Source organism: Poeciliopsis prolifica, unplaced genomic scaffold (assembly GCF_027474105.1).
Source record: "Poeciliopsis prolifica strain line A6 unplaced genomic scaffold, Auburn_PproV2 SCAFFOLD056, whole genome shotgun sequence".
In the NCBI taxonomy this organism is placed as follows: domain Eukaryota; kingdom Metazoa; phylum Chordata; class Actinopteri; order Cyprinodontiformes; family Poeciliidae; genus Poeciliopsis; species Poeciliopsis prolifica.
The window spans coordinates 421896-440860 of NW_026562431.1; the positions used below are offsets into that span (position 1 = coordinate 421896).

At 38.3% G+C, this 18965-nt stretch overlaps 1 protein-coding gene across 4 annotated transcripts in view; it reads left to right on the forward strand.

Annotated features, from left to right (window-relative positions):
• LOC129379223 (diacylglycerol kinase beta) overlaps positions 1–18965 on the forward strand; it is a 108877-nt gene that overhangs the window by 12435 nt on the left and 77477 nt on the right. For 2 of the 4 annotated variants that reach the window (XM_055059893.1, XM_055059896.1), the window contains exon 1: positions 16213–16267. The exons of 1 other annotated variant lie outside the window; for it this stretch is intronic. The gene's annotated coding sequence lies outside the window, so the exon portion shown is untranslated. Of the gene's footprint in view, positions 1–13299; positions 13321–16212; positions 16268–18965 lie in introns of those variants that run through there. One more of the 4 variants, XM_055059895.1, reaches the window with a different exon arrangement.

The window sequence follows — 18965 nt, forward strand, 5'->3', positions numbered from 1 at the left end:
TTGAACCGGTTGAAAACAAACATGCAACAGTGAGCATTAGCTGAAAAAAGAAGCAGTCAGTCTCAAGTAGAACATGTCCTATATGTCCTCAAAGGGCTTCCGTCTGTAAAGTTGCACAGCCAGAAATGAACAGAAATGATCTGGTTTATTTAGCCTGTTAGAGAGGACAAAAAATGTAGATGTTAATTAAAAAAAAAAAAAAAACATTTTCACAATGTTTATCATACATTTCGAAACGTGAGCGTTCCAAACTAAACATTTCATTCACAAGCTAAATATTTAGTTAACACTCTAAATATTTAACTTTCAAATTAAATATTTAGTTAGGAATCTAAATATTTAGCTCCTGACTGAAGGTTTATGTCTGAGCTCAATATTTAGTTCCATATAAAGATATTTATTTTCCAAAGTTAACATTTACTTTTCATACTAAATATTTACTTTGCAATCTAAATATTTTGGTCAGATCTCACTAGTTGAAAGCTGAATATTTTTGCTCATATTTAAAGATCATAGTTTGAAAACTAAACATTTAATTTAAAAGTTAAGCATTTAGTTTATGAACTAAATATTTATTTTGGATCTCTGATACTTACAAATGCGTCAATGACATGGTGAAAATATTTCTTTGAAAAATAGACATCCATATTTTGCTCTGCATGATAAATTATTGCTGTTAACTTTGTACTGTGTAACTTTCCAAGCGGCAGCCCAGAGTTCTGCTTCACTGACTACGTCAAGCAGCTCATCTGCCAAAGAACACTGACACCGATCCTTCACTCCATCAAAAACTGTGAAAAAAAATACTGATTCATATCACATGGAGCCAAAAATAAGCACAGGGAGGAATCATGGGCAGAGTCCTTAAAATGTGGCAGAGTCTGCTCTTAGAGGGCCTCATTTTGTGGAGATGCTGTGATGGAGTTGATGTAAAAACGAACATTATTTTAATCTTCAAACACATTTACATTGGTAGCGTTCTGTGAATAGCAGTCTGCCCTGCAGATTTTGTAGTTTAACATTCAGTTTATCTGAAGCACACAGAGGCCTTAAGGTGGACCTGACTCAGATCCTCCCCGCTGCCCTGAGCCTAGACGGAGCTTTCTGTCGGCAGTAATGCTGTTTTAATGGAGCCTGATGACTTGTGGAGTGGAAAAGGCAATAGCAGAAGAACACCAGAACACTCTGAGCTCTGAACTTATGACATACCAGATGAGCTCAAAATAAAGTTGTTGTTTGACCACATTAAGCCTTGATGAATCAGTTGCCTGTGTAGCTCTAATGCTGCTTTTCGGGATCCATTCTGATGGAGATATCAATTACATAAATCCTTTGTGTTGACGTCTGATGACATCACCAAACTTTGTGGTCACTATATAATACTTTCCATTTCAGCTGTGATTTCAAGCTGAATGTTGCATTTCTTAATTATCTGGAGCTTTAGAAAAGTTCTTCTCCCATTTCAGCACAGACAGGATCGAACTGAACACACAGACACGTGCAGGATCTGGTCCTTCCACTCAGAACCGGATCACTGAGGACTTGTGGGTTGATAATATGATGCCAGAGTAAGACTGCTGAGAGGACTTTGATTGTAGTTTGGAACATTTAAGAGCTTGATTTGGTTTAAGAAAATTCTCTCGTATTTGCAGTTAATTCCTACAGCTAACAGTTTTGAAAAAAAAAATAAAATAGACAAAAATCTCTTTTGAAATTATTTTGACTTCAATCAATCAATCAAGTATATTTGAGTAGCACATTTCAGCAGCAAAGCAGTTCAAGCTGCTTCACATCATAAAAACACAAAATTGAAGAAAAATGATGAAGAAACACTGGCCTCTTTTTCTTCAAGAAGCCAATCTGTTGATAAGATGGCATCACATTTATGCAAATGTTCTTTTAATTTTACTATTAATTTTACTATTGAAAACAAGCAGTTTAGCAGCTGGTTAACTAATAACGGTAAAAAGTAAAGCATCAGAAAACTTAATATATTCATAGAACAAGAAGAAAAAAAAGTTTTTTCTTTTTCTTGCTTCATTTTCTTCTTTGCATCCATGTGTGCATTGGAGGTTCCTGCTGTGCTCCTCCTGTGACCATGTTACATATTTTTAATAATAACTTTTAAAAATTACTATAGAAATATGATGTCATGCTTTCTTTTATTGTTTAAATTGAGCCTTTGCCATCAACAGTGTCAGACTGTTCCATTCAGTTTTTGTGGAAACAAACTGATCAAATAATAAAATGTACATATTGTCGTTAAAATACCAAGTTTATATAATGCAAGAAAGAGAGTTTTATATAATCATTTTTTTAACCACCATCAATTAATTTCAATTCAAATTTAGTCATATAGTGTTAATTCACAACACATCTTCAGCCATTTCATAAAGCAAATATAACCACTTTCTGTGTAGAAATATAAATGAGGACTGCACCATTGCAGCTCTTTGGCCAATCGCCAATCATTGATCTTTAGAAGGCCTGACCTGCAGAATCAGATTTTGACTTATCATTTTTGTCTGAAATATTGCTAAATGTAGCAAGAAAGTCGCAGCAGTCAGGTGACTATTGTTAATTGTAAACATGCAGACTTTACCTGATGTCAGTCAGATACAGTTAGGGCCAGAAATATTTGGACAGTAACACAATATTTGTGAGTTGGGCTCTGCATGCCACCGCATTGGATTTGAAATGAAACCTCTACAACAGAATTCAAGTGCAGATTGTAACGTTTAATTTAAAGGGTTGAACAAAAATATCTGATAGAAAATGTAGGAATTGTACACATTTGTTTACAAACACTCCATATTTTAGGAGCTCAAAAGTAATTGGACATATAAACATAACCAAAAAGTTTTTTCTCAATATTTTGTTGCGAATCCTTTGGAGGCAATCACTGCCTTAAGTCTGGAACCCATGGACATCACCAAACGCTGGGTTTCCTCCTTCTTAATGCTTTGCCAGGCCTTTACAGCCGCAGCCTTCAGGTCTTGCTTGTTAGTGGGTCTTTCCGTCTGAAGTCTGGATTTGAGCAAGTGAAATGCATGCTCAATTGGGTTAAGATCTGGTGATTGACTTGGCCATTGCAGAATATTCCACCTTTTTGCTCTCATGAACTCCTGGGTAGCTTTGGCTGTATGTTTGGGGTCATTATCCATCTGTACTGTGAAGCGCCGTCCAATCAACTTTGCAGCATTTGGCTGAATCTGGGCTGACAGTATATCCCGGTACATTTCAGAATTCATCCGGCTACTCTTGTCTGCTGTTATGTCATCAATAAACACAAGTGACCCAGTGCCATTGAAAGCCATGCATGCCATGCCATCACGTTGCCTCCACCATGTTTTACAGAGGATGTGGTGTGCCTTGGATCATGTGCCGTTCCCTTTCTTCTCCAAACTTTTTTCTTCCCATCATTCTGGTACAGGTTGATCTTTGTCTCATCTGTCCATAGAATACTTTTCCAGAACTGGGCTGGCTTCTTGAGGTGATTTTGGGCAAATTTAACTCTGGCCTGACTACTTTTGGAATTGATGAATGATTTGCATCTACATGTGAACCCTTTGTATTTGCTTTCATGGAGTTCTCTTTACTGTTGACTTAGAGACAGATACACCTACTTCCCTGAGAGTGTTCTGGACCTCAGTTGATGTTGTGAACGGGTTCTTCTTCACCAAAGAAAGTATGCGGCGATCATCCACCACCGTTGTCTTCCGTGGACGCCCAGGCCTTTTTGAGTTCCCAAGCTCACCAGTCAATTCCTTTTTCCTCAGAATGTACCAGACTGTTAATTTTGCTACTCCAAGCATGTCTGCTATCTCTCTGATGGATTTTTTCCTTTTTTTCAGCCTCAGGATGTTCTGCTTCACCTCAATTGAGAGTTCCTTTGACCGCATTCTCTGGTCACAGCAACAGCTTCCAAATGCAAAACCACACACCTGGAAACAACCCAGACCTTTTAACTACTTACTTGATTACAGGTTAACGAGGGAAAGGCCTTTTGAGTTACTTGCAGCCTTTAGAGTCCATTGTCCAATTACTTTTGGTCCCTTGAAAAAGAGGAGGCTCTGCATTACAGAGCTATCCTAAATCCTTTCTCCGATTTGGATGTGGAAACTCTCATATTGCAGCTGGGAGTGTGCACTTTCAGCCCATATTATATATAAATTGTATTTCTGAACATATTTTTGTCAACAGCTAAAATAACAAAACCTGTGTCACTGTCCAAATATTTCTGGCCCTAACTGTATCTCTCACAGAGGATGATTTTTAGACCTTTGCTGAGGTAGGTGAGATCAGGGGATAGGATGGGCTTCAGAGATCAGTGATTGGCCGATTACTGATCTCCCAAAATCCCAAAATAAATTGGCTTGCTGATAAATTGGTATACCCCTAATATAACGTCAAGTTAGTTCATTCCAAACAGACAGACTCACAGTGAGTTACAAATAAGTCAGTATTTGTTCTTAAACAAGTTCAGGTCATTATTTGTTGTGAAATAGTTTCCCTTCCAGAAAACCCTTGGTGGTTTCAACTCTCCTCCTGAATAAGCATGTGGAAATGATGGAAAGTCACTAGAACTTACTCGTTATCTTCACCACAATCCCTTCTGCTGAGCATGTGTGCAGCTGCAGTGGGAGGGGAAATAGAAAGAAACTTTTAGCAGAACCAGACTTCGTCGTCTGCCACAACAGGATTAGAGAACAAACCCAGACACATAAAACTGAAAACCACTGACCCAGGAGAACTTTCCATCTCCCATTTACTACATAGGACTGGTCTGCATTAGCAAAGACAAGAAGGGAAGATGTAAGGACTCCAGTCGTGTCTTCGGTAGGTTTATCCAGGAGAGAAATACAGCCCAGTAAAATCTGCAGAATGAAACAGCACATTCAGTTTGTCAAGGCATATTATCTGTAGGAAAAGAAACATGATTTTATTGGTACCAATAGCCCAGCCAGTTCTCCCTCCCTGCTGGGCCAGCTCCTCTGGAGAGAAAAGCGTGAACATAAAGGAAACAGCAGCAATATGTTCAGATAAAGAACAGTAAGAGCAGAAGAAAAAGGAGCACCGTGAGGAACAGTTATCACTATGTCTTCCAGTGATTAGACATCAGGTTCAGCTAAAAAACAAACCAACCTGAGAAAAGATGACAGTGAAACAAAGCATCAACAACACAGGTAAAGGAATGTGAAGAAAATAAAAATGAAGACTTTACTGACTCTCCTCTGGGAAAAGTTTAATAGCGTCCCACATTTGGACATGATATTGTTGGTTCTACCCGGAGAGTTCTCCACATGGATCAGACTGTAAGAACATCTCCTGCACACGGCCTTAGAATTTTGCGGTGGGTGTTGTGGAGCAAAGTTTCACTTTTCCTCTCGTGAACTCAATCTTTTTCTTGATTTTCAATGCATGTTTAGACTCAGTGTGATGCTGACAAATAAATTCTTCCAGATTTTTTTTAGGACAAAATTGTATCATATTTGAAACAGTTTATAATTTCATCCAATGCCAATTTCCTAAAATACAGTAATCCCAGATTATGATGCTGTCTCTACCCTACTTTTGCAAAGGTTTTATTTCTTTATTTTTTGGCAAAAATATGAATGGATTTGAGGTCTAAAGTATAAGTGTTTTCATCAGACCATCATTCTTTAAGGCATTGAAAGTTCTGAACAGTCTTAGATGTTTTCTGTAGACTAAGAGGCTAATGTTTTAATAATCCAGGCATAGTGTGAACTTTTGAAAAATTTTGATTTTTTTTAATAGCTTTTGAGAAACAGTCAGGTTCTGTTGACTCAATGAAGACGTGCATGAAAAGACACAACAAGCAAAACTGAGAATAAAAGGACAAAACAGATCTGATTGTCAAAGGACTCAAATGATCCAGTTCTATTTCTCCATCTTCTGAGTTTTTTCAGATCAGATTTTCTCCATGCGCCTGCAGTTCTCTGTTATTCCTCTTGTTTATGTCATTTCAAAGGGAGCACCTCCCTCAGGATCCTGCTCCATAACACACACCACAAGATTCTGAGTTTGAGCAGGAGGCATGTAATCATCACACCGCCTGTGACTCTTCTTTTAATACAGTGGAATTAGTTGTTGTGGAGAGTCTTTCCATCCCTCCCCCAAACCCCACCTGAATTTTACACATAATCACTCAGTTGCCATGACAGCCATTCCTTCCATAAATACTCGTGGTATTTGTGAGGCTCCATCCTCGGGGTGGAGAACAGAAGGCCCCGTGTGAGGCAGCAGAGTTAATCACAGATCAATCGCCAGCATTCTCATGGTTGGAGGGTTTCTGATTCCCCTCAGCGTGGCGTCCATCACACAACAGAGATTTCCTTTGGATCGCTTCTCCTTGTAAACTCTATGGTGTACACCTGCTGCAGGCAAATGGCTGGTGCAGGACCAGAGGATGACTAATCACCTTCATCAAGTTATAGGACAAGAAAACACCTGAGTTGTTAGAGAAAGCATTTGGAGAGAAAAAGATATTAGTGGAAATATTGAGAATAGGGATAGGATGTAGTATGAAGTAAGTCTTTGGAAGACCTCACAAGAGCTCAGCACCAGTCCTTTGTTGTCGTGGAAGCTGTACGGGTTCTCAGATTGCAGGTGACATCAGAGGCACAAACACCATGTGAAAAACAGCAGGTTGATTCAAGTCCAACAGAACACCAGCGGCTGGCCAGCTGCAAAGGTTTCATCTCTGTGATACATGATCAGCTTGTTCTTAGGGTTTCTGTTTGTCACCGCATTGATTCTAAAATGTTACTACTGACTTTTAAAGTTCTTAAATGTTCTAGCCCCAACTTATCTATGTGATCCCATTAACATCATAGACCAGCAGCTGTGGTCAGCCAGCTGGTTTCTCCTCCATGTTCAGAGACCTGACAGAAACATAAAGGTGAAACCTGGAACTGCTGCTGCGCAAGATACTCACCAAGCTGTTGCTAGGTAACTATGGAGTGAGCGAGTTGATGCCATGAACATAGTTTGACCCGCTGTGAGAGGTTAAATAGATAAACCATTTCCTCTGCCTACATCCCCCAGAATGCTGTGCTGCTCTGAATTGGATTTCAGTGATTGTTCAACTTGTTGAATATTGGATATTCTATCTGATCTATTATCTATTGATATTGATTGTGTGTCTATCGTTATATATATTGTTATTGATTTATTATGCAGCCCTGGTGTTTGTACTGCTCAGATCATTTAAATATCAGCTAAACACATTTTTCTTCTCTGCTCTGTGATTGACTCTGGTTGAGATACTTCAGAGTTCTTATATATCTTCATTTACTTTTATTATTGTTTTACTCTGTTTGCTGTTTTATGATTGTCATCGTCATTGTTAAGTATTTTGATCTCGTGCTGTTGTTTTCAATGTTAGTTCAACATTGAATTGTAGTCCTGTTGGGATTTTGAATGTAAAATATTCCCTCACTTTAAATGTATTTATCTTGCATATTCAAAGAATAACAAAAGTCTAATATGCCAATTTAGTTCATTTTCAAGTTCTTGTGTGTTCTGTGGTTGACCATGTACACTATATAAATATATATATATATATATATATATATATATATATATATATATATATACTGCTCTTAAAGAAACCAATTTGTTTTTAGAACAAATTGGCAGCCATTTTTTAAGGAATATATATATATATATATTTCAGACATCTCAGTCCAGAAATATAGCAGAAATGTAGATACTGCTGGACCCTCAAGCTCCCAGGCCTCTGGTAGAGGACCCAAGCTCAGAGGATAAGAACCACCCGCGGTGGGTATATATATGTTAATTAGATGTATTCAAGTTGAGATAACGTCATTCAATCACGTTAGCTCACCTTGAATACATTTTAGTCCAGTTGAGAGAAAAAAACGATTGTCTCGCGTGATATCCCGTGATCTCACTCGTTGTCGTCAGCACAATATCAGTCTGACTATAATGATGGAGTTAAAAACGACTGGAATGACTTCATCATTTTTTCTCTTCTCTTTATTCCATAAGAGCATCAATAAATATGAGAAAGTTAAAAAATATGACAACATATAATTACTGTGAGCAGTTAAGCTGTAAGAGTCCTACATTGTTAATGTTGCTGGTGATCTGAAGAAGCCTTTCTAAAAACAAATTGGTTTCTTTAAGAGCAGTATTTTTGTTTCTTCAGCCTAAAAAGAACTTACTTTTTTTTTTATTGTTTTCACAATAAATCCCATATGACATTGTGATAAAATTTTAAGATCATATCCACCATGGTTATCCTAAGTTGGATAGCAAAATTTTATTCATTTTTGTGATAAGAAACCGTTAAGAAAGTCACGGTGAAAAGGTGAAATTGCACACATTAAGACCAGAAACAGGAAGATGCTAATCTTCAGGACAGGGCAGCAGGTCTGTTTTGTTTTTATAGTGGTGGCCTCCAGGTGCTGGACTCATTTGAAGTGGTTATCACTGAACCTTATTCAGCTTATCAGTTAAAACACACACTGAAGAAAACCTTTGATTGAGGACAATAAGTATGAAATTGGACATTAATCATTCTTGTTTGATTGAAGGTTACATCGTAGTGTTTGGTCTGGTCATAAGGTTTGCCATAATGTTTTCCGATCTGTTTCTTCCTTGTGCATTTTTTAAAATCTCATTATATTTGCTAAGGGGCCGCAACACTTTCTCTTATTTGTGTAAAACAGAATATGTGAACTTTGAAATTGCAAACGCGGGCATGCATTAGAGTTTCTGAGGCACACAGGCAACCTGAGGGTTTGGGGTGAAATGGGATCTAAATGTTTCTGGAACAATCCAGCACACTGACGTTTCTAAAACTGGATTGTTCTCTCACAAACAGACCCATCAAAGATCAACTACCAAAACACTGAATCATATCAGACGCAGGCCACTGTTGGAGTAGTTCAGCAAGCTCGGACAATCATAGCAGCATGTCTATATTTAGAATTGCTTGAGACTTGAAGATTATCCCTGTGGTGTAAGTGACTGATGTTTGACACAGAAAAACTGCAGCATGCTTCCATTTAATCATTCGGCTGCAAAGTCTTCCAGCTTCCTGCACCACATATCTGCATGCTTGTCCTCTTCTGAAGTCCTGCCAGGTCCATCCTGCTGCCAACTGAAGATTATGGCAGTTGGTATATTAGTGGTATTATTGCCCAACAAGAGGAATAATAACACCACCTGAACATTTTTCATATTACAACCATAAACTTTAGTTAGTTTTATTGGGCTTTTATTGTCTAAGTTTGTGTGTGATTGTATCGTGGAAAGAAAACACAAACTTGTTTTCAAACCTTTTATAAAAATAAAGAAAACATGAGTGCTGCACGTTTATCATAAATCCCAGGGCAAATATTTACCAAAACATAAGTGAACAAACCACATAATGAAGTACAGAGATGAGGTAAAAGAAAAAAATACTATATCCGTAGAGCTCTGCCCAGACCAGAATTTCAACATACACTGTGAAAAAACAGGTGATCCAACAATAAAAAATGTTGTTAATTTATAATAAATAATCACGTTCCATTTATCCAAGTAAATATATTAAGTTTATGATATTGTCATGCTAAACAAACTTAAATAAAGTAAATTTGACAAATTCAGTTTGATTACATACTACAGTTACCTTAATTTGTTTTAAAAAAGTTGCAGCTCTATACTCTTTTTTTCAGTGTAAAAGATGATGGCACAGCTGCAGACATGGCCACTAACTGACACATTGAGAAAGAAAACCAGCCAAGATGCCCAGAGCGACTGGAGGAGCTGCAAACATCTGCTGCTCAGGTGACTCCAGACAGGATCACTGGACTTCAAAAATTTGTGAAAGACTTTGTTGAAAATAGAACATACATTGTTTTCTTTCAGCTTTGCAGCTCTGCACTGTGTGTATCGATAAAATAGCAAGTAATGCTGAGGTCTGTGGTTTTGCCTGACAAAACCACTGTAGACTCATGACTTTCACGTCATGAGTCTACAGTCTACAAACATCCCTGTCACGCTCAGACAAGGACTTTGGTCTCTGAAGCTGGATTCTTGTCTCCAACTATATGTCCAATTCTTCTTTCAGTCTTATTTCTGTGTGACTGGTATTTTCATTCAGCCGTACAGCTTTCTGCGGCAGCTGGCTGTGATGAACTAAACTGTAATAAAGCAGTCAATAACCATCTCCCTGGTTCAGTCTGACTAAAGAGATTTTTCTTGATGCTGTCCTAAGAACCATGAGAACTGGCACAAAATCACCAAAAATTGACCCAAACACACTTTTTTTTTTTTTTTACTGGGCCAGAAATACATAAACTTTTATTGGCACAGTGGCTTTTACAACCACAGAGAGCAAAGCAGACAGAGTGCATATAATGCATATAACACTCTCTTCTCCCAGACGGACTCTGAGAGTCAGTGCGGCTCGTAACAGAGACGGCGCTTCCCCACTGGTCCTGGTCACGTCCTGCTGGATCTTTATGATTAATTCAAGAGACTATGCAAATAAATAACCGTAGAGATGTGCATTTGTGTTTTTATCAATACAGACAGAAATGAGGAGTTGTAGTGGATTCAAAATATTAAAAAAGTTAGGCCCAATGCAAAGATCTTACATCTACACAGTAAAATTTTTCAATGACTATTAAAGTCACTAAAAAATAGTGCAGATAAACTTGTCTGTAGTCCAAGTTTATCTCCCATTGACAAAATATGATCACAAGTTTGTAGCGAGGGCTGGCATGTTGCTGTTCTGCAGTATTACAAAGTTGCATTTTGAAAATCCATTAATTTAACTTCCTTCCAGTGGTGAATTATAAAATTCCCAATGTCAGATAAAGTAGCAGATAAACTTTGACAAACACAAACTGTGCTGACAAACACAGTCAACCTCTTCTCTCACGCTTACAAGATTGATAAATGGGGTGCTTAATTAACTTCCAGTAATTAAAAGCCTGGTCACTGCGTTCCCATTAACCACAGAATTTTGCAAATTGAAAATGCAAAGATAAATTTGTGTTAAATTTTGGCCTTGTCAAAGTAGATGTATTTCACAAAACTGCAATGGTAACACTGTTACCTCACCACATGAGCCTAATGAGCAACAGCTCGATGTAACTACTGGTGAAAAAAACAAGAAAGACGACAAGAAGTGGTCAGAGGATGATGGTGTAAAACGTTGCATCATACTAATGTGTTGAATTCATTTCTCTCCTGTTAAATTCCCACTACAATTTCCCCAAAACGCGCATACGTAGCCACTCCCAACTCCTAAGGGCTTGTCATTCTAACCCCTGAATAAAACTTCAACATTTAAAAATGCTCCTATTGAAACTTTATGACATCTTCATTTTTCTCTCCTCGAGCAGTTTATCCTGCAATTGCTAAACTGCTTCTGTTTCCACAAGGGACATGTAAGAGCGCTCTCTCATCATTCTTTCACCCAAAAATGTAGCAGTAGTGTCTGCATACTGTCAGAAAGCTTCAGCTGTTTCCCATCAGGCAGTTAGGATCAGAGCCTCATCCTTACAAACCACTGCTGCTCAGACAGGGACAGTCAATGGAGTGGAAGCAGAAGTACTCAGTAAAGGCTGACTAATACAGACACTCTGTTTACCTGTGCATTCCCTGCTCTACACCACTAGAAACTGTGCTTTTATAGACTCATGAAGCCATTGCTTCATGAGTCTTCATGAGTTCAGAAGCCGATGCAGAAAGTTAAAAGGGTTTTAAAAAGTCTGTTAACTTGTTTTTCTAAAAAACTTGAGAGAAGACAGTAACAGTTAAGTTCCTGTATATAGTGCTTGACTGCGACAGACTGGCGACCTGTCCACGGTGAATCCCGCCTCTCGCCTGGAACGCAGCTGGAGATAGGCACCAGCACCTCCCGACCCCGTTAGGGAGAAGATAGGAAGACAGAAAATGGATGGATGGATGGATATATTGCTTGATTAAAATCTCGACCTCCCATTGGGAGAGACCTTATTTATTATTAACATAATTACTTTTCTTCATTATCCTAGTTTTTCATAACACCATTACACCCAATATCAACATGAATGTCATAAAAATGTCTATATTGATGGAGAGATACATTTCAATAGATGGATGGATGAATGGATGGACGGATCTGGGGTTTAAGCTCAGTGTTAGTCTGTTTTCCTGTTCTTTGGCCCTCTGATGCTTCCAAACATATTTCTTTGCATCATCTGATCATATCATCTCACACCAGATTGATCAGATTGGTCCTCTGCTTCAGGCTAAATGTGTAGATAGTTTGAGATAGTAGGATTGGTGGTCTGTGTGTTTTCAGGTAAGTTTGAGACTTGGTGACTTTTGGATTGTTCTCAAACTTGATGACCAAATTAATTTCATTTTGGGGTGTAATATGACCTTGAGTTCAGTATTTTGAACCAAGAGAATTAAAGTCTTGATTCCTAAAGTCTATCCCAGGCTCTGTATTTCCTCTTTAATCTTCCCCAAGCTCCTTGGGTTTTGCTATTGTTCTAAATACATGCTGCTCTTGCGAAGAAGTTCTTTCTATGCTTACAATCAAAAACTGCCAGCTGCTGTCAACCATGATTGAGAAGTTCATTCTGACCATTAGAAAGGAAAAATAAGGCTACATCATGTTTTTCTCTCAATTAATTTGACATGTGAGGGTGATGACCATCTGTTCCTACAACTTCTCCACTTTTTCAGTTTTTACTTTCACCTCTTTGTGCTTCACTGCTTCTGTCATTCCCAAACTCAAGAAGAAAGCAAACTACTTTCTGTAAACACATTTCAGAGAACATCCTTTTTTACTCTCATACTTATTTGCAACTGAGACGCAACCATGTTGAAACAAACATAACCAAAGCAATTCCCTGCTGTTTGGAAATCACTCCCCGTGTCTTACACCTTCAGAGGAAACAGATGCAGCACACATCTTTATCACTGCACAGTAGTGAGCTCTCTGTTTCACTCTGCCTCCCGTTGTGGTGAGCTCCAGTAACGTCACGGTTGCCCAAGCAACCTTGTGAGCAAAACAGAATCCCTGTCCGCTAAAAGGGGTGGCCCCACACGCTGGACGGGCGCGTGCCTCCTCTCTGACTGTCAGGCCCCTACCCAGTGTACATACAGACCTTCCCTTTTGTTCTCTTTGCATGAGTACATCACTAAACGTGCAGCCCATTAGTGCCTGTTTCCATGTAGCCCAGCAGGGAAGGGAGCAGCTGATGAAGGAGAGCACATGAAAGAGAGAAGCAGGACACTTTTTCACGTTTAGAGCCTGCTTCACAGTAAAAGGAGTGACTGGAGGTAACGTCTTCTGTTTTTGTTCTCTAGAATAAACACTGGAACGAACAAAAAAAAAAGCTTCTGCAGGCAGAACGTGATCAACCGCTGGCAGGACATGAACCAGTCCAGACACAGGTCATAATTTCTAACTGGATTTTCAGATGAACTGAACTTGTGTATGAGAAAATATTACAGTGTTGATCTTTTTCTTGTTACATATGAAAATTTTTTTTTTACATTTTATCCCAGTGAAGTTCAGCACAGTTGTTTGAATCAGCAGGGATAGTGATATCTCATAGATAATGCAGAACAATTGCAGCATGGCTGCTTCTCATGACTCCACATGCTATGTTATCAAAGCAGTTTTACACCCCACTGCATCACCTCCTCTTTCAATCTGAATGGGTTCACAGTTTCATGTCAGGACTGTTAAGTGATTTGGTTTGCCAAGTTAAAGCAACATGTCATGGGAAATCAGTTGAGTTGTGTCTGAAAATAGCTGACCTGTACTGTCCTCACTTCACTTCAAGGAACTTGGGTGTGTTCACTCACCAGCTTTTAGACCTGAAAATGACCATATTTCATCAAAAGACTTTTAAATATAATTGAGAACAGCGTATGTATTCCTCTGTTGTCTGACAGAGTGAGTTGTTGCCTTGAGAACGGGAGTCCAAAGGAGTTTCCAGTGACACCTTTTGGACTTAAGGGGTTTTAGACAGCAATGTGGATCAGTTTGAAGTTTCCTGCTCCAGTTAAACCCTACATCCGTTCAGTGTTTGATGAAAAAACCTGATACTGTTAAAACTCAGTTTGTGTTGTGTGTAGACTGGGCCGACAGAGAGGAAAGTTCTTGCTTCCTGTGGTAGAAACCGCAACAGTCGAGTCATATTTATGTTTGTTTTTTTCCTCATCTTTCTTGTTCTGAGACAACACAAGACTCAAGAGTTTGGGGTGAAACTTTAGCCTGACACTGCTTCAGTCATGCTCATGACCTTCCTCTTTTGAATAACGTAATAATCAGATTTAAACTGTTTTCCACATGGATCCCACAGAGCAATTGGATGCAAACCCAGAAGGAAAAATATTGAATACTGGGCTGACTCTGTGTTGATGGATCAATCTGACTTTTAACTGAAGTCCATGAGCAACCAATTCAATCAAGTTTCAATTAACTGATTCCTTCAAGTTTCAGGTGCCAGAACCCTGCGACTGGTGTAACTTCCTAATCTGTGGAAAGGCTGCCCAAAGTGTTTTTTGCAGGAATGACAAATAATAACAACCATGGTTGAAGTTTTGTCTTGGTGCTTTTTAAAAAGCTTGTTCAAAGAAACACATCCATATCTAGGAAAAGGAACAGACTTTCTTGCGCTTTGTTGTTTGAAGGTCCAAAAGGTCAGTTGCTGGTCTCCCATTACTAATTTACACACAATTTAAACACAATCACGTCTGCTTCGTGATGCTAGCAGAAGAACAATATTTTATTTGCATAAGCTGGCTGACCAGAAGAGAGCAATGTCGAGTGAAGCTCAGCTTAACACTGACACTTTCACACCGGACATTATGAAGCGATTTATTATTGTCGTGATTCATCTGAAAATGAAATCTGTATCAGCATAATGTTAAATAAGACATTTTGCTAACAGCCATGGTTATTTGCTGCCTTGCCTGACAGCATGTCATTGACTTCACTGACTTCACTACTCATTTTTATCACGTCAAAGTCTTCTGGCACTAAGCTCCTCGTGTTTTATAGTTTAATAAAATAACTTGAAATTGTTTATCATGACAGAAGCTGACTTCAAAATGAAGTCAGCTACAGCACACCTCTTTAAAAAGGCAGGTCACTGTGCACTCATAAAATCCTTACAAATCCTCAGACATGAGGATTTGTAAGGTGTAACCTGACAAATCTTCAGACGCTAAATGTGCTCAATTCACATGCAGGTATGATAAAACAGTTCTGAGCACAACCGACAAGCAGAATATTTGTAAAGTTTGTAAAGTAAAGTTTGAAAGTATTGAGTAGAGTAGTACTCATACAATCAGTCCATAATGATTCAACCCAAAGAATGATTAAAAAAAAATAAATCTCATCTGCGTGTCAACAAAACGAGCTACCACTAAAATCAAACAGGGGAACGGCAAACATGAAGAACGAATTATGCCTGCGCAGTCTAATTGCACACTTAGATCTAATTACCAAGCAACTAACGCCCAACCTTTCAGTCCTGGGATTAATTAAGGGCCTAATGAGAACACAATGGGCCCTACAAGGTAGGCTGGACAAAAGAGGCTTAGAAATATTTAGATGTATTATGTTAAAACATTTAAATGATGAACCCTGTTGGTTCAGACATTGAGACGTTAAAAATAAATTAAACTATTGCTAAATGCAACAGCAGGCTCTCCAGCCTCCAGACATGTCGATCACCGGCAGGTTTTGGCTGGATCAATAGGAGTCAAACTGATCGACCATCAGGAGGCTGAGACCAAAAACTTTCACTAAGACCCAAAACGTCTGTAATTTTATTAAAGAATTAAAATAAGAACTGATTGAGAAAGGTGTTTGAATTAATGACCCAAGAGAAATAATAATCTCAGCTGTTATTGTTTCAACAGGGTGTTGCGCAATGTTTTTGAGTTTCGGTTCTTTAAACAATCAAGCAAATAAGTAAATAAAAAAATAAAAATAAATAAATAAGATGAAGTAAAATGAAAAGGCGACTCAAACACCGTCTCTCTGACGTCACTCGCGTGAACAGGACTATAAATTAGCCAATCAACCACCACTGTGTTCAGGGGAGGGATTATAATCGCAAAATAAATATCAAACCTAAAAACTTAATGTGGTAACGGACTAAATGTTTGAATGTTTTACATTTTAACGTAATCTCTGCTGTCTTGCGGGGCTCAGGCGGTTGCCACGGCAACGGGTGTGCGTAAACGCTTTCGAGAAGAGAGTGAAAAGGTAGGAGTGGTTTTGAGTTGTCACCTGTTCGGCTTGTCTTACCTGTGTTGACCTTTTGTTACGACGCACTGCAGCCACTGTCATTTCTGAACGTTCAATAAAGGACAAAAATTAGACTAATACCTCGCTCGTTTGCAAGTATACGTCATTCAGACAATATTTCAGGAAGTATCTGACAAACAAATGACTCCTAACGCCATAATTATGTGAGCTTAGATTAATTGTCTAATATTTAAAAATAATAGTTGTGATGCTCTCTGGCATATTGCTCTGAGCTCAGAGACACAGAGGCACTTTTGCTCTATTAAATGTGCTATTGATTTTCGTCTCTTATTTAGTGGAAATATTGATGTTGATGAGTCTTATTTCAAAATGAAAAGCTGTTCCAACCTACAAAATGAAGAGCTGACATTCACAAAGGACATTGAAATAAATTCCAGTCCAGCACCTGGTTTGAGGTGATTCCTCTGGAACCTGTTGGAGGAAAAATATCTCAACTTAAGAAGACGTGGCTTTAACTGAACAGAGCTCTGTGGTTCCTCCGATATCTCTGTAATTTGTCATATTTCTGTCGTCAAACCAAAGTTCAGATCTTCCAGAACTGACTGACACCTGCTGGCCTCAGGTCTGCAACCAGCTGCTGACTGAGGAACCAGAAACCTCCCAGTGTCAGAATCTCACTGAGGAGAAAACTGGATTAGCTTTTCTGTCACTTTAATATTTCTGCTATAACTGAGATATATTCCCAAATAAATAAGTCAATAGAGTTTCTGTTAAATTTTTTATATCTTCGTGTCACGAGGTAGGTAAATCTCAGCCAGCTTTTTGTTCTCAAAAAGTATGGCCCCTGTGCAACACTGATATTTTGTTAATTAGTGTTAATGTGCTGCAGTGTTGTAGTTTATGTTAGGATCTTTGGTTGTTTTGGTGTTTTCATTGTTTCATTCTTGATCGTTTTTTATGCCTTAGGTTCTTTTGTATTGTATCAATCTCATTTCTGTTGTAGTTTAATCAGTCCTTCCTTAGTGATGCTAATTTAATATGGTTGTGCCTAGTTATTCTTTGTTACTCTATTTTAATTATGTTTCTTAGGAATAGTTATTCTTTCATGTTAGATATATTTCCTAGTCCTCTGTGTACTCTCCCTTGCCCCCTGTGCCACTTTCTCTCTCTGCTGAGTGAACTTTCTGCTCTTTCCCCTCACACTTGCAACCCATTTTAAATCAGCCATCTGTTTCCTTCTTCAGTATACAACCTCCCGGATATACACACAACTCATTCACAGCTCCTTCTTGTTGGTTCCTCCCATCTAATCAAGTTTAATCTGGTCTAGTCCCAGTACGTCCCGTTTATTCCTGGTTCCTCTTGTTTTTGTTCTGCTCTGGCTCCTTGTGTTCTCCATGGTTGTTAGTTGTAATGTTTTGTTTTTTCATTCTTCATTAAATCTTCAACAGCAACATGTACTCTACATCCTAGCCTGCTACATATGGATCTTATACCAACACTCACCATGACAGTTTATTATGAAATATAAGTTGTGACATAGAATAATTCAGTTTAAATTTCCAAAACAAGCTCTGTTGGGGAGGAAGAACACAGCTCACATTTGACTAGTTTCAGTTTTTCACTTCTGATCTAAAGAGTTTCAAACTATAGCTGTTCATTTAGTTCAGTGCTGTTTTTGTGAGTTCTTTCTTCAATATAAGAAACTCAATTAGAACAAAGACACATTGTGTCAAGTTTATAGTGCTTACCTTTAAACCAGAGCTCATTGCCAGAAGGAACAGGAGTTACTGAGTTTAATGAAATGTTTCACAGTCTAAGTCCTAATTCTGTTACTTGATCTTGTGACCTTCAGTCCCATTCAGTCTTTTTTTTCATTACTTCGTTTAAAGGGGCAGCATTATGTAAAATTTCATGAGTGTTGCATCATATTATTCCCTCTACAAAAACATACCAGGAGTGTTTCTTTGTTTTTGTGATGTATGTTTGAGAAATCCTCCAATCACTCAGTTGTGCTAAGCACCTGAGTGGATCTAGCTCCTCCTCAAAGCTGCAGTTTCCTATCTTCTGAGCTTCTGCCCCCGCAACTCAGCTTCTTCAGGCCAGACAGCAGCAATTAGTAAACACCTGATGGAACAACTAGTGAGGTCTTTATAGGAGCTGCTTCTCAGTGCAATGCTGTTAAAAACATTGTTAAAGGGTTTATAGAGGAGCCATGTTCACTTCCATAAGGCAGAGTTTCAGACAGAGCACAAGCTTTTAAAGCTTTAAATTTCTAAGCGTCAATTTTTTTTAAGTTGTGTTTGATATTTACAATATTTTAATTAACAACTGAAGGTAAAGTTATTACTAGATTGTGCAATAAAATAACACTATAAAATACATAATACTGCCCTTTACGAGATAAAAATAGTTTTCAATGTAGCTGGAAAAAACCCATGAAAACAGAGAAATAACCCTTCATTAAATTTACACAATTATTTTCCTTTCTGCAATTCTAAATGTAATTTTTTTGTTTGTTTGTTGTTGTTTTTGTTTTTGGTAACAATCTGCGCTCGGATCAGTTAGAAATAAAATTTTTCCGACCACATTTGTCTCAGCTGAGACTTGTTTCTAAAAATAACGTGCTGTTTTTCCCCTGGTGCATGCAGCTTAGTCACCCATTCTTTTATCTCCTCCCACTTGGAACTACTCA